At 39.9% G+C, this 15,378-nt stretch overlaps 1 long non-coding RNA gene across 7 annotated transcripts; it reads right to left on the bottom strand.

Annotated features, from left to right (window-relative positions):
* Positions 1 to 1,771: 1,771 nt before the first annotated feature.
* Positions 1,772 to 15,154, bottom strand: LOC119020308. Of its 7 annotated transcripts, XR_005075279.1 has the most exons (7): positions 14,980 to 15,154; positions 14,483 to 14,520; positions 11,664 to 12,936; positions 11,312 to 11,379; positions 4,074 to 4,185; positions 3,094 to 3,247; positions 1,772 to 2,980 (listed from the first exon to the last, which is right to left on the bottom strand). It is a non-coding gene; the product is annotated as an uncharacterized LOC119020308 (long non-coding RNA). The 7 variants fall into 7 exon arrangements; XR_005075277.1 differs by lacking the exon at positions 4,074 to 4,185; XR_005075280.1 differs by lacking the exons at positions 1,772 to 2,980; positions 3,094 to 3,247; positions 4,074 to 4,185 and adding an exon at positions 9,671 to 11,171 and having other exon boundaries at positions 11,664 to 11,806; positions 12,002 to 12,936.
* Between the last annotated feature and the right edge of the window lie 224 nt (positions 15,155 to 15,378).

Genomic DNA, 15,378 nt, shown 5'->3' with positions numbered 1-15,378 from the left:
GGTTTAAATCAATAGATAACAAGTAATTTCGAAAGTCTCAATGCATTTTAAACAAAACAAAACAAAACAAAACAAAACAAAACAAAACAAAACAAAACAAAACAAAAAAACAAAACAAGAAAAAAAAACCTTTTGATTTAAATTGTATTTTTAAATTCCAAAAAACATGGAGCAACTTTGTGGGTATAAAATGACCTATAATTGAAATATAATTACACGAAAACGCCACATCTGGCTTTTTGTGTGAAAATGTTCAAAGCAGTATCACATGTAGATGTAGAAAAGATGTAGGGGCATTATAATCCATATTGTTGGAAGATATTAATATTAATCAAATCAAATCAAACATTGAATGTTATAATATACACTATACTATATGTATAATGATAAACCATAAATGAAAGCTATGAACACAGCTGCTTTTAATCATTAGACCAGCAATATAATTCACAGTCATAATTATAGCATCATTAAAACCTCTTGTTGATTAGACAGGTGAGGGTCTAGTTTAGGTAAAGCAGAGCTGGAACGTGATGAGCAAATGAATGTCATATTACAGAAAACCAGGACAACAAACTTATGGACAAACATTTATTAATGGATGTACTGATGAGTGGGATCCACAGTAGAGTGGTGTCGGGAGGATGTGTTTGTGGAGGATAACTACAGAGTTAACATTATCCTGGTTTCCTGGATAAAAGCCTCCTTGTTCAGCACGATGAGATTTATTGTCCCCAACAATTGCTGTGGTCTCATTCAGACACTTGTTAGCAGCAACCGTTTTTAAGACACACACGCTCTATACAATTCAGCAGTGTATTTTTCTGTAAACTACTTTACGTTTGTCTATGTTGTCTTCAGGTTGATCCAGTTTTACACTGTGACCTTGCTGTACTTATGTTCTGGTTACAAAAGCACACAAAGCACTTGGTTGTTAGGGCGGCTGTGGCTCATGGGTAGAGCCAGTGTCTTGTTTTTCGGAAGGTTGCTGGTTCAGTTCCCCTGGTCTGCATGTTTATGTGTCCTTGGGCAAAATACTGAACCCCAAACTGCTCCTGATGTGCTGTTCAGCCGCCGTCAGTGTATGAATTATTGTAAGATGCTTTGGACAAACGAGTCTGCTAAATGTCAGAGATGAGCTTATTGACTGATTTTTTTTTATTGACACATTGTTTGTTCCTTGAATTTTTGTAGGAAAGGCTTCAGTCCGTACTGTTGTTCACAGTGTGAGTGCAGTGTCAACAGTGGAAATTAGAGTTAAGGTTGATATGATGTGTTTGGCAACCGGCTAATTCAGGCTTCTTTGGTTTCAAGATGGGCTTTTGTTGGACGCAAAATATTTTGCATTTTCAGGGGGTTGTTGGCAAATTCTCATTTAAAGCTGGTTTTGTTTATTTCGTCAGAATTGACTTGAGTGTTTACTTGAGTTTTTTATAACAGCTGGGGACCATGATATCAAGTGGAGGCTTTGAAAAAATGAATATGGGATTTCAGTTCTCATTATATGCATGCACACAAAAAGTGCTTGTTGGATTTATGTTATTCTTTTTCCCTTTGAGATTCTGTGTTTGAGTAACTTTCTAAAATTACATAAAACAAAAGGAGTGTATACACTCAATGACATGTTAGAATTGCATTTTACATTCAAGAATTGCAACTGCCTTTATTTTACGCAGTTTTGTCTTTATTGAACCAATATACACAGTAGACAGTATTGACAATATTCTCATCATTAATAATCATGACTTTGCACCATCCTTCCATGGTTTGGGTAAATCCAAATCCCAGAGAAACACTTTGTGGATCCAAAATCTGAGCCAGGAAGTCAGTTTTTTGAGCCGGGAACTGCATCTGTTTCCCACTGACTGTAAAAGCACGATGAGAAAATGCTTGGCTCAGATTTTGGATCAACAAAATGTTTCTTTTTTTGCTCAGTTTTGCTTGAGACATTTTGATTTGATGATGTGGGTTGAGCACTATCAAAGTTTTTTGTTTTTTTGTTATCAGAATAAATGTTGTATGGGTGAGGGGACTTCATTATATTACAGCTCTCACAGCCATGCATACGGTGTGATCATTTTACTCTGTGACAGTGATTTTTAGAGTCAGGGCGAAGATGTGAAGATTCTTAAAATAACATCTATTGAAAAAGAATGTAGCAGGACACAAAACATCTGGTAACCTAGTGTTGTCTTTTTTTCATCCATCTCTCTGTATTTTGACAAATAATTTGTGTTTTCCGAAGTCAAGTATAGGCAACTAGTACACATGCAGAAATAGCCAATATTATTGCTGCTGGTTATAAGGTCAAAGAGGGGAATCATAGCCATCTGAAATGCCCTTGTTTGTATGTTAAGCAAAATCTCTGTACAGCCTTGTTCCACTGCTGGTTTTGCAAATTCACTCACCGTTTTCCTAATTCTTCCGTGAGATAAATCAAAGCGACCTACCACAAACGCAGCTAGAATATTTTCAGCCTTATTTCACTTTATTTTCTGGAAAGCAGGTCAAGAAAGTCAAGCCAAAGATGTTTGTGTCATCTGCACCCAAACGCGGTAAACGGGTGAAATCCGCACAGTAATGTTAAGAAATACGGACTTTTGCATTGCATTCAAAGCGCATAGAAGCCAAGTGTCTGCAGACAGCGTCCCGCTGCTCGCTGCAGCGTGTCCAGCAGAGGGCAGTGAAGCTCCACACATGAGCGCGTTCGGTCTGCCAGCGCTTCCTCCGCTGTGATGCTGCTCCTGATGAGAACAGCTGGGTCTTTCTGCGAGGCGCGTTGTGTTTGCCTAACTGTGCGTCTTCTCTGTACGGTCGTTAATTGGACTCTCAGCTGGTAGAACAGGCTGTATAGGGAGCTCATTGGGTCTTGAAGGGCGGCTGCCCCGTCGGTGTCTCTCCGCTGACTTTTCATCAGTTATCTGAGGTGATAGTCGGTCCAGCCGCTGCAGACTCTCAGCCATCCCGACCTAAATACAGTCTGTACGGACAGAGGACAGCGACCCCATGAAGGACAAGCAGATGACTGATTAGGAATTGAAGCTCAAGATCGTTGTAATTTGCCTCTCATGCTGCTTACACAGGCCTGCTTACTTCGCTATTATACATGCTCTGTAGACTTTTGAACAGGATTTGCCAAGTTGGTGTTGTGTTTAAACGCAGCCCGGAGTGTTTGGACTGTCTGCTGGGTGTGTGTGAAGGGAAGATGTCTCACTGAGAAGCGGAAGATTCCCGAGCATAAATAAGCCTTGAGAGAGAGAGAGAGAGAGAGAGAGAGAGAGAGAGAGAGAGAGAGAGAGAGAGAGAGAGAGAGAGAGATGATGATGATGATGATGATGATGACAGAAATATGAGAACACGGTGAACATATGTGCTGTTATAATGGTAAATTATTATGGCAAGAGAATACACTCGTGCGACACATAACCCGCTCAGTAATGCGTGTAGGATTTCAAAGGCATTGCAGTTTGTTTAAATATTATTAGATTATTGATTAATAATTCATTAATTGTGAACATGTTTTAAATTGACGCATATCATTAATTTTGTTTTAAAATGTGTATCAGAATGTTCCTTTATTCGTAAGGCCTTTTTAAAATAGTTATTATTACATCCTAACATATAGGCCCTGTGACGGAGGGGGAAATGTAGGCTATGACCCGAATTTACCGTTCTCGTGTGCGAACATGTTGTCTGTGGATCACATCCACACTGTGAGCTCTAACAGCAGTCCGAGCATCACGCGGCTCAGATTGACAAGGTTTAGACATCTGTCAAATTCGCCCAATAGAATATACTTTAGTCATATTGAAAATCGCTCTGTGAGCGAGGATTATATCCAGTTTCTAATCTGATCAGAGAAGTCAGATGGAAGCAAAACAACGCCTCCAAAGCGCCATGGATAGCACGAACAAGATCAATATGCGACCGTTTTGAGGAGCAGGCCTACGACAGGGACGGACACATTCTTCTGTCATTTTGTTGAATCAATTTTGAATGGAAATGTACTGAATGTGTTGAATCGCGGCGCAGTAAATGGCCTTTATATCAGCAGTGCAGTCGGAGGGTGATACCGTGTCAGAGCTGCCTGTCAAAGCGCGTCATCCTCGGGGCTGAAGGTCGAGCTGCGCGCCGGCCGACCTGCTGCAGATCGCACCTCCTCCAGCCCGTCACATCCAGGAAGCTCTGTGAGCGGGGAGCAGGGACATGCAGGCATCATGCTTCAAACATGATGATAGTCTTACTCACGGAAAAATACTGGACCCCCTGTTCATTTCGCTCATCTGGTGGTCTAATGCTGCAGAGGGCTGCAGACCATTTATTATGGCAACATAATCATTTAATTGTTTAATTGTAATTTATTATTTGTTTAACATTTGTATACAGTTGTTCTGCCTGTGACGGATGTCTAGCAAGACATATGGATCATAGTTCTGGGGTATGAATAATTGATACGTTTAATTTAATATGATTTTGTGTTTGTAAAACACAATTACCATTTGACTGAGAGTTCAACAGGAGTTTAACGTTGTCTTCGAGCTGCGGACTATGTTAGCTTTCTGTAAATAAGGAGCTGTAACGCACTGAAAATTATTGTAATATTCCTTTTATTTATTTTGCTCACCAAATGGAAAGCCAGCTGTGGTCTCACTTCTGTTTACATTGGTCTGGAGCTCCAAATGACGTTTTGCAGTAGTTTACAATATCAATTTAGTATTTAATATTTCCATCCTCCTTATAACAATTTAAGTGGTTATTAAGCCTAATTCAAATGTATTTAAGCCATTGTATGTGTGTTGGCTAAATCCTCTGCTTTGAATTTGTTGCTGCAAGCAGCAGCCATTATTCTGAAGTGTGGCTGTGCTCTTTATCTCAGAGTTGCTCATTAACTCATACTCATAGAGTACTAATTAATGTTGTATGGGTGTTTGTTTGCAATGTGGGCCACATGAGTGCTTGTACATGTTTTTCAAACTTCATGCCCTCTCACCAAATCACATGGCCATGCTAGAATCACAAATCAGACAACGGCTGATTCCAGATCTGCTGTATGACATGAAGCTCATCACTTCCCGGACTGAAACACTGATAGGCCTGTGCAGTATGCCTTGATCAAACTGAGCATCTGTCCTTGTAGAGAGATATAATCCTTTAACTTGATCTCCTCCATGATAAATCGACATCAGTTTCACAGTAGTTTATGGTATTTACTTAAATTCCAACCGAAATGTTTTGTCCCAAAAAATGTTAACCTTTCATTGTTATTAAAAAGAAAAAAAATGTGACACAAATGCTCTTTTTGCCCTCTGTGGCTTTAGGGGTGTATCGCTGTCTGTGTTTGATTGAGAGCAGCTGGAAGGTTGGGCCCCAGCAGGGGAATGACAGTAAACAAGGAGCGACATAGATTATGAGCCATGGGCAGGCAGGGTGTTGTTGGCAGGGGTGCTATTTTTTTCTTTTTTAATTCAGATGTATTTAAATGTATTTCATTTCTAATACTAGTGCTTTAGTTTACGGGTAAGGATGTAAATAACATATACAGAAATGCCATTATTAGGATAATTTATGTTACACAAGCACATGCAGCATCTTTTATTTAAAGTCGAGGTTGCCCCACATCTGCCCCCCTTGATCACGTAGGGATATATATATTTTTTTTCCATCTCTTCTTATTCCCTCTTCCACCCCAGCCAGTGCAGTGCAGCAGTTATGCAGTAGAAATACTAAGGTCAAAGATGTATGATAGTAAATACTACTAGTATTATTTCTGCTACTACTACTGCTAATAATGATAACAAAAAGAACAATTAATAATCACCATTAATGAGCACAAAAATTCAAAATGACCAGTTTCCTGTTGGGTTCAGGTCATGGCACCAGAGAGTTTTTTGTACATCTAAGGGTGATGCACATGTGTACTACATCTCACACATGTATGAAAGCATTCCCAGGCTGCGTTTTGCACCACAATTTAATTTCGGTGCAAAATTTCAAGTTTGTGATAAGGCGCTCAAAATAGCAATTTATTTGGGGGAAAGAAAGGAAGAATAATTCTTGTATTTTAAGAGTTCCTGGAAGTAGAGAAATGTCTCGATTCCTGTTGCCACCAGGCGCTATGACTGTACTTGTATATTGGCATAACAGCATGTTCAGGTGTGGAATTTGGAGTGGATTTGAACATGTTCAGGAGAGCTAGAACAATTTTCTATATCGCAATGACACACTGTCTTTCGCGGCCCCTCCATGGCAACGCCCCTCAATGAAAGCTCACAATCTTAACAGTACAAGATCATCAAGGTCTTAGGAGTTTTCTGACCATATTTGAGCTGGACGTGGTAATCTGGCTAGGAGGGGAACCACAGTGTTTAAAAATGACATTTTCTGCAGTCACTAGGAAGTGCTTTGACTGTAACTGAGAATTTGCATAAATGTGTTCAGGCCGGGACTTTTATCAGATGTGTTAAGTTTAGTGCAAATTTCACACGTGCAAGTGAAAGTATTCCCAGGGGCTGAGCTTAAGGGGCACCAGCGAGCCAAATCAATTGCCACAACCTATTATAGGCTTAAATTTCCACCACATTTGAATTTTGTGAGCTTCAGGATTTCTTTTAACTCTGCCAATTCTGCCATTGTGCTGATGTTGATTTCCTTCCGATAGGAACTCTCATTGTTATTCATAACAAGGCTCGATGAATGTGGTGTCAACAGGCTTCTCCTGATATCTGGGAGTACAGACATGGATGTGACCACATGGCTCTGGGGGGCTCTAGTGTAGAGCACTAATCTAAAAGATGTGTGGCTGCCAATCCAAACTCTTTGGGGTCTGCTCGTGAGGAAGTCCAATATCCAGTTGCAGAGCGTTATGTTCAAGCCCAGAGTGTTTAGTTTTCTTGTTTAGCTTCATGAGTGAGATTGTGTTGAGTCCTGAGCTGATGTCAACAGCTTCCTGATGTTGCTGTTCTTATTCTCCAGTTGTGTGAAGACTGAGTAAAGGGCAGTAGATGAGGCATCCTCTGTGGATCTGTTGGATCTGAAAGCGTAGAGGTGAGGGTCCAGGCTGGCAGGGATGTTGTCTTTGATGTGCACAGGGCGGCATAACATCAGCTGGCTGATCGGAACACATTTTAGACAGGAATATGATCTGGACCAGCAGCCTAATTTATATTCACTCTGCAGGATTTTGTCTCTCTGTGGTTAATGACAGTGCCGGTATGCTGGAAGCAAAGTAGACTTCACAGCTGAGTCTTTGTTAGGGAGATAAACTTGAGCATAAAATGATAAATTGTGTTCTTCTTGTCCGGCAGCATGGCATCGCACATGATGGGGGCGCCCCTGCTTTTGCAGCCTGTGACATTTTGATTCGGCTGCCACATTTTTTTTGTAATGTTGGTGTTGACGTCCCTCAAGTTCATTAAGTTCAATGGCTGGATCTGGGACGTTATGAGACGTCGCACCTCATCAATTCTACTCTCCCACAACTGGAAATTTATCAGAACAAGGCTTCGTAGAGAGAACTTATCTCTGATGCTTGACTGACGCATCTGCATGCATAGCTGTGTCACAGCAATACATTAGCTATAATAGCAGTGGGCAGCAAAACAACAACAATAGTAATAACAATAATAATACAAAATACAACCAACAATTACTGTTGCATTTCTTAAAGTGAAACTCTCACCAAAAAGCAACCGAGGCTGTTGTGATTGAATATGAGTCAAACCTTTGTATGAAATCATAATTACGACAAAAGAGGCACTTTTAAGATTTACTGTAGTGTCATTTTTGGGCAAGCTAATTTTTGGTGGGAGTGCTACGGGCACTTTTACGACAGCATCAAAATTGCTATTTTTTGCTATAACACTAAGAAGAGTTGACACAACATGAAACTTTGCTCGTAGTATCACCAGGGTCTCTACACATGAGCATGAGCACTGAGAACATCGTCCGTGTACACAGAGTTTACTAAAAGTTGTTCCAAGTCCTTCTTATTAAACTCTGCGTACATAAACAATGTGCTATGGCTCAATCCAGTATGTCACAGGATTTAAAAGCTGGAGAGCCACTTCCATGCGTGGAGCCATGCTGTGAGATCAGCTAAAAACACTTTACACCTACTTTACTCTGAGCCTGGGCTTAAAGATTCAATGGTATGGTATAAAATATATATATATATATATATATATATATATATATATATATATATATATATATATATATATATATATATATATATATATATATATATCATCATGTAGGTCATCATGGGATGTTCCAGTGCATACCAACAAGTCAACCTGGTACTCTGTGCCATAATTTCTGACCCAACATGTAGTTGAAACATCTAAACATGGATCTAATTATAATGTATGACAGAGTAATTCTCCACCTTCCAAGCTATCATTGCTTTTAATTTTTAAAGGACCAATCTCAAACCGCTTAAAATAATAATTTTCATAGTAAAATGCCAGTTGACGCTGGTGTTGCTTTACTAGAGATTTAGTAAGGTTTTTACATTTTTTTTACAGACTTCTTAAAAAAAAGTTGTGTTTTGCTTCAAATGGCATACACCACATATGTATAAGAGGGCCAATTTCTTTATACTCCTTGGATAATGTATCATTAAGTGGTGTTTGGGAATCAATTTCTTATCATGGAACAAAGTTTTGAACATGTTATGGTGGTCACAGAGGGAATGTTTTAGGTAACATATCATCCCATCAGTAAGGATAGGGGAGAAGACTATCAACGATCTGTATCAAGAGGAGCAATAAGTTCCAGTGATTATTGTCCCTTTCAACCACATCACCAAAAATAAGTGGGGTATTGCGTAGAATACACCATGACTAAACTGCATTTAAACCTAAGTTTAAGTTGTCCTCAATTTTTAAGTGACTCGGTTTGTTTTTACATTCCATGTGTCCATAATTAAAACTCTGTATCCTATCTGACAACATGTTCATAGAGATGTAACCATTTTTATGCAGGTACAGGAAAAACAGCTTGAGCTCATACTGTATGACACCCTCCAACAAATCATGCATTATATCAACTGCAAAATAATTAGTACACTGCAAATACTGTAATGAATCAAGCACACAAGGTTTTTTAACACCATAAACAGTAGGTAGAGCGGAATCTTCACTTAGTGCATTACAATGTTCAATATGAAGCTCTCTGGAGCGCAGAGTAAGTCCTGGATTGTCCTCAGAAAAAAACAGACTGAATTTCTTCCTTATTTGTCCGACAGTATGTTGCACTGAAAGATTCAACAAAGCCGAGCAGACTATTTAAAGCAAGATTATCTCCTGTGACTTGAATTACAGAGCCAAACACTCGTTCATCAATAAATGGAAGTTGGATTCCTTCAGTTTCTAAAATTTTTAAATTGCAAATTAGAGGCCAGGGGTAGACAATAAGGGAAATTTGCCCTGCGGGCCATTGTAACTACTGGCCCAGGATAATGTCAGGTATCAATCATATCCCAGTCAATTCCTGCAGTCTAGCCATCAAGGCTGGAACTTTCTACGATACCAATACTAGTAAATTTCCATGATTCCTGATACTTATTCGATACCATGATTTAAGAAAAAAAAAATCATTAGGCTACTTTATTTAATAAATAACACACACAATTTCACATCAAACTTTTATTTAAGCCCCACTGTGCTTTAACAATGAAGTAAAAAAAAAAAAAAAGTTCAAATGGTAAATATGCCTCAACACAAACGGAAAGTCATGTAGTCATGTAGTCATTACTTTTATCTTCCAGTAGTTATATGATGGAGCTGTTGTTCTCACTCATTCATTGACTAAGGCTGCTTCCACAGACTGATGCAAAACTAATCATTGTTTCATTTTTCAGCTCCATTTTGTGTTTCCACGCGTTTGTTTTTTCCTCTGCTCCAAACCATGGATGTATTAACGTCTAACCGCCGAGCAGCTGGAGCGGCGCGAGGACCGGCCGCGTTCACATAAACGGACCGCGACTGCAGCCGCACCGACACCCAGCGCGTGCTCTGGCCCGCGTGCAACGTCCGCATCGGTCCCAACAGGACTCGACACGACGGAACAAAAAAAAAAAAAAAAGGTTCTTATCGACTCTAGTGACAACCTTCAATCAGCAGCAGTGGGCGAGCGGCACGCGTTCCGCAGGAGCGAGAGAGCTGTGCACGCTGCAGCTGCTTGCAGGTGGTGTGCTGACGTCCCAGGGCACAGCGTTGCTGCGCACACACACAGTAGATGTCTCTGTCTTTGATCGGGTCGGGATCTCCTAACACTATTAGCGGTAATTAGCTACCGAGACGATTTCACAGAAATCATTTCAAACTACAGGGAATTAACGTGCAATTAGATTTATAACATTTTTTACTTGTTATCTATTTTCAAGGCATTATTTTTCACTGGCCAGTGTTTGGAGTTCTGGTGGCCCTGGTTTCTTATCTCACTGTTTTTGAAAATGGATTTCTGTGTACCTAAAATGGGTACATACAATCACTTGTCCTACAGGAATCTGACTATATACACCTGTAGTTCTTTTCTATGTGTATCCATTCTCACACCAAGGACAAATTCTTTAGGCTCAACTATTTCCCATTTTTCATCATCAGATTTTTGTCTCTTCATCTGTGTTAAATTTTGAAAAGGGATTGTCTAATTGATTTAAACAATGCTCTACTTTCACTAATCACTAATGACTTCCTCCATCTACAAACTATTGTTTGGATAGTGCTTTGAGAACAACCAGAGTGTGAAACAACTGAACTGTACATTCTTTCAAGTGAGTTCTGTGTAATTACAGGGGGAACCTGTAACATGGATGCAGCAGAAATTGTTGGCTGTTCACTTAAAGATTCAAACTCAAAATGTCTTTGTGTGGCCACTTCCTGGTTAGTATCGACCAGTTCATCACGGTTCTTATGAACAGTCTTTAGTTTCCTTTGTGGTTCCAACATCGATGCTGTATATCGTTGTTTGGATGAAAGTGTAGACTGCAGAAAGTGCTTCATTATAGGAGAGGCTGAAGACATAGTTAGTCTTGAACAGCACATCAAAAGCAGCCGCCGATGTGTGAGAGTTGCATGGGATAGCTTTCTGGTCCACAACAATGAAGAACCTTGCGATTTTCTTCTTTTGCTCTCCGATGCAAAGGAGGAAAGGCTGCCTTGCCTCAACTTTATCCAGGAATGTAGTGAATGACACATTATGCATATACTTAGCTTAACATACTAGATACACAGCAAGAATTACTCTTACGGTCCAATCTGCACCTCACACTTCTTACACAGTGGTACAAAAAGCTGATGGTACATACCTTAATGAATCTGACAACATGATTGGCTGCCTGTGCTGAGCTCATCTTGGGAGTTTTTTTTTTCTGGCCTTTTGATTTAGGGGGCAGGAGATGTAACAGGAACAGAAGAGCAGACAACAAAAGCATTGTAAAACATTATTTCTTGCTAACTACAGATACCATTTACCATTTAATTAAAATGATTGTTTTTTTTGAATGACAAAACTCAACTTCATATTCGTCATTATTAAAACGACAACAGAGATCAATTTATTTCAGGACCACAAATTTAGTGTTGGGTGGCTGTTGCATATTTAAATTATTGAAATGGACAACAGATTGTATGTTGGATACAGAAAAACTTTATATTTACCACAGTCATTCTAGACCTCAAGATCAGAGGCAGCCAGCAGCTCGTCAGTATAAGGACTTGAGGGAAGACTCTGGCATTCTGTGATGATTCTGTGCTTGAAATCTGACGACCACCTCGCAAGAAACCTTTCAGATACATGGTCCCTGAACATAATGGAAAAATGTCCATATACAGCTTACTAAAATGCACTTTGCATTAGAAGGAGTCAGTTTTCAAATAATTTATAATAAAAATAATATTCTTCTGTCTGTAGTCAAAGGTGGCTCTCATCTTCTCTCTAACCACAGATGTGTCCATTGAGTGTCTCATTATGGAGAGAGCCCCCCTGCACTCCTCACCAAGGAGCTGATCACCAGTTAAAAGAGAGTCTCGTTGGGTTGTCGGACTGTCCTGGAAATCAGGCCTGGAACACTCATGGAAGGCATCATGGGTGTTGCCTTGTACTGTCTTGAGTCTTCATGCAAGATAGCCAGTGTTGGCCTGAGGATCATAGTAGTGTTCCTGCATGCATGCACACATATCAAATATAAAGTAGTGGTGATTGCAGATACTGATTCTTATAATGTGGGCATTTTTGACCTAATTTCAGATCATCTTTAATTTTTGGCAGTTAATGTCAATTTACAGCCTGTGAACACCAAGAATTCAACTCTTCTCAATTTGCTGTGCTGGAACACGCCGTCTACAACCAACTGTCCTCCTGTCTCTCACAAAACAACCTCTTTGACCCCAGTCAGGCAGGCTTCAGGTCTGCTCATGCCGCTCATGCTGTTCATCATTTTCAAGACTTTTTATACAAAAGATTTTGATATAAGGCAAAATAAGGATTAAATACAGAAGAGTTCAGCACTTGATGTGATTGCTCTAAACATAGTCCTTGAATTCTGGCCTGTAAAGCAACAGATGAGCAACATAATTAGATATTTTTATGGATAAGAGCTCGACCATCCTTCTTTGCATTTTTCTACTTACTGTGTTTATTGTTATGCACCAAAACACAAAAAAATGTGATTCTGATTAGGGCATTTACATGTTACATGTCTGGTCAATACACGGTACAAACACTGTTTGTATGTAAAAAAAAAAAAAAAACACAAGTTCTACTTTCTATAACTGCTCATGTGCAATCCTTTGAGCCTTACGATCATTGTACTTGATGTATGTCATCTTTTGTGAGAAAAGAAACTGCTCCTTGACATGTCGCACACTCGTGGCATGCAAAACATTGTATTGTCATGAGTCCAATACAATGTTCACGTTCGTCTGTGAATCTCTGAGGGAACAGAAAAAAACATGTAGCAGACCCACCACTAATCTTTATGTTTTGGCTTTGTGATATTTAAAGTTACCATAGCCTGTTACAATGTCAAAATACACTTTCAAAACATCTGAATGCTAACAAAGCTAGCTTGACAGCTATCAGTACGAGCAATGGCTATGTTTGTTGTTCATATTCCATATGATAATATTAGGTGTTTACTAACAGGTAAATTAGACATGAGGTTGCTACTTGTAGTTAGATGTTTTGATGAAAATGATGCACTAATAATACATGTGAGGACTCAGTCTCCATCAGCAGTATTTGATAGTTGTTTGACAGTGCATGTTCATGGTTGGGGGGGGGGGGGGGGGCTTTAGAGAGAAGCCTGAGTACAGAGGGCAGTTTTAAAAAGACTTGAATTGATTAAGGATTTGAGGTGCATAGTCTGAAGCAGGATTTGGGGTTAGCAAGGTCATTTCAGATTTAACTTTCATAGTAACAGGGGTGGTACACCATAACTTAAACATAAACAGCCTGCTCATGAGCAGTTAATAACCCAGAAACCCAAACAACCCAGGAATTGGGTCAAAATATTATCCGTATAACCCAGAAAATGGTTGCTCTGAAAAAATAACCCATAATTTTAACCCAACACAAATAACCCAGAAATTGGGTTGAAGAAATAACCCAGGAGTGTAGTAACACACTACATATGGATACAATGGCTGCTACTTTTATTTGTTACTTTATGCATTCATGCACATTCCGTTAAGAACCATGAGGGTCAGCTGGTCCTAGGTCTGCTGGTGCTCTGTTTATCAATCCTATCACAGACACAACTTTCAAATTGCACTAGCTGCTAATACTCATGGTTGAATTAGCAGCACCCAGTGCAGTGGGCTGCAGTAGTATGAAGTCAGTAGATCATAACCATCATAACCAGTGGCTATGCTTATTGGTGTGACCTGATGAAAAGACAAATTACTTAATACACATTGACATGACTGATATGTTTTAACCACAGGGTTTTTTTTTTCAGGTTGATGTAAAGAAGTGAACAAAGCTGTTTGTAGCACCCACAACAAGTTAGCTTGAGGCTAGGACTAATAACCACAATGCAGCATCAAAATAGACCCACGACCAGAAGACCAGGCTACGGGCTGGGAGGGAGTAAACGAGAGACTGAGGTTAAAATGCATTGACACCCACAACAGGCCAAACAACAACAGGCAAAGTGCTAAATGTGTACAGTGGAAAATTTCTGAATACTCATTTTGGATGGCCAGTCCAAATGACTCTTGTAGCTGCTCGCTCAATCATATGTAGTCAATGACAATTCAAACATGACAAAAAACCCAAAAGGTCTGCTCACTGAACATAGTTCACAACCCGGCTGCCCACCCACAGTTCATGAAGAACCCATGTCTGGGTTAAAATTGAGTCCAGGGGGAAGTATGGGTGAGAGAGTGTGTGGGGCAGAGTGTGTGTGTGTGTGGAGGGCAAGGGGTAGCGAGTGGGGTGAAAGTTCATTGTGGGCTACAGGGAGCTGCCTACCCACCTGGCAGAAGGGGGAGAGTAATCCATCCAGAATCTGGCCTGGAGAACAGGACCATAGTTCCATAAGTCACACTATACATCAATAAATATTAATCCAGTGCGCACATAATTCAACCAAAGCACTATAACTAGAACTAAAGAACATTTCTTCAAATGTTCATGATTCAGCAATAGAAAAATAAACAACATGTTTTGTTAATCATAAACCATATTTACAATATCATAAAGCAATCGTGTTTCAACCACATATCAATACAAATCCAAATGTCATGATTCAAAAGCTTAAAAAAATACATCCATTACGTTACAAATGCCATAATTCAAAACACATTCATTTCCGTTGCAGCAATGTGCTTTTGCACAATTCATTCACTGCAGGACCCTCAGCTTTAATTTTTGGAGAAACCATGCAAGTTTAGCAACCAAGCGCTAACCACGTCTATTGAAATGAATGGCGTTGGCTAGGCTAATGCTAATGCTACAAACAATTGACCTCACCAGTCTCCGTGCAAGTTACACGCTCGCTCGTTGCGGATTTCCGCACGGCAAATATAAGAGGCTCCTATAAGTTAACAGACTGCTTAACAGTCGGCCATCATAACAATTAGAAAGCAGCGGAAAAATATAGTTTAATCCGCCCTGTAGCTCGTCTCTCCCGTAGCTTCCCCACCGCTCTTACCGAGACTGAACACCAGGCTCTATACTTAAACGCGGTTGGTCGCGCCATCCCACGTGACCCCGTGACATCACAGAACAGCGTCACCGTGATTGGCCCAGATGGACCACGCGAGAACCGGCCTAACCCCGCGAGATTTTAAACTGACTGACAGAGAGGAAGAACCTGTCATCTAGGTTACATGTTATTAATATACAATGATGAAACATCACAAAAAACAA

This window comes from Acanthopagrus latus, chromosome 5 (assembly GCF_904848185.1).
Source record: "Acanthopagrus latus isolate v.2019 chromosome 5, fAcaLat1.1, whole genome shotgun sequence".
Taxonomy (NCBI): Eukaryota; Metazoa; Chordata; class Actinopteri; order Spariformes; family Sparidae; genus Acanthopagrus; species Acanthopagrus latus.
The sequence above is the reverse complement of the archived record's forward strand: the minus strand, read 5'-3'. Positions and strand labels throughout refer to the sequence as shown.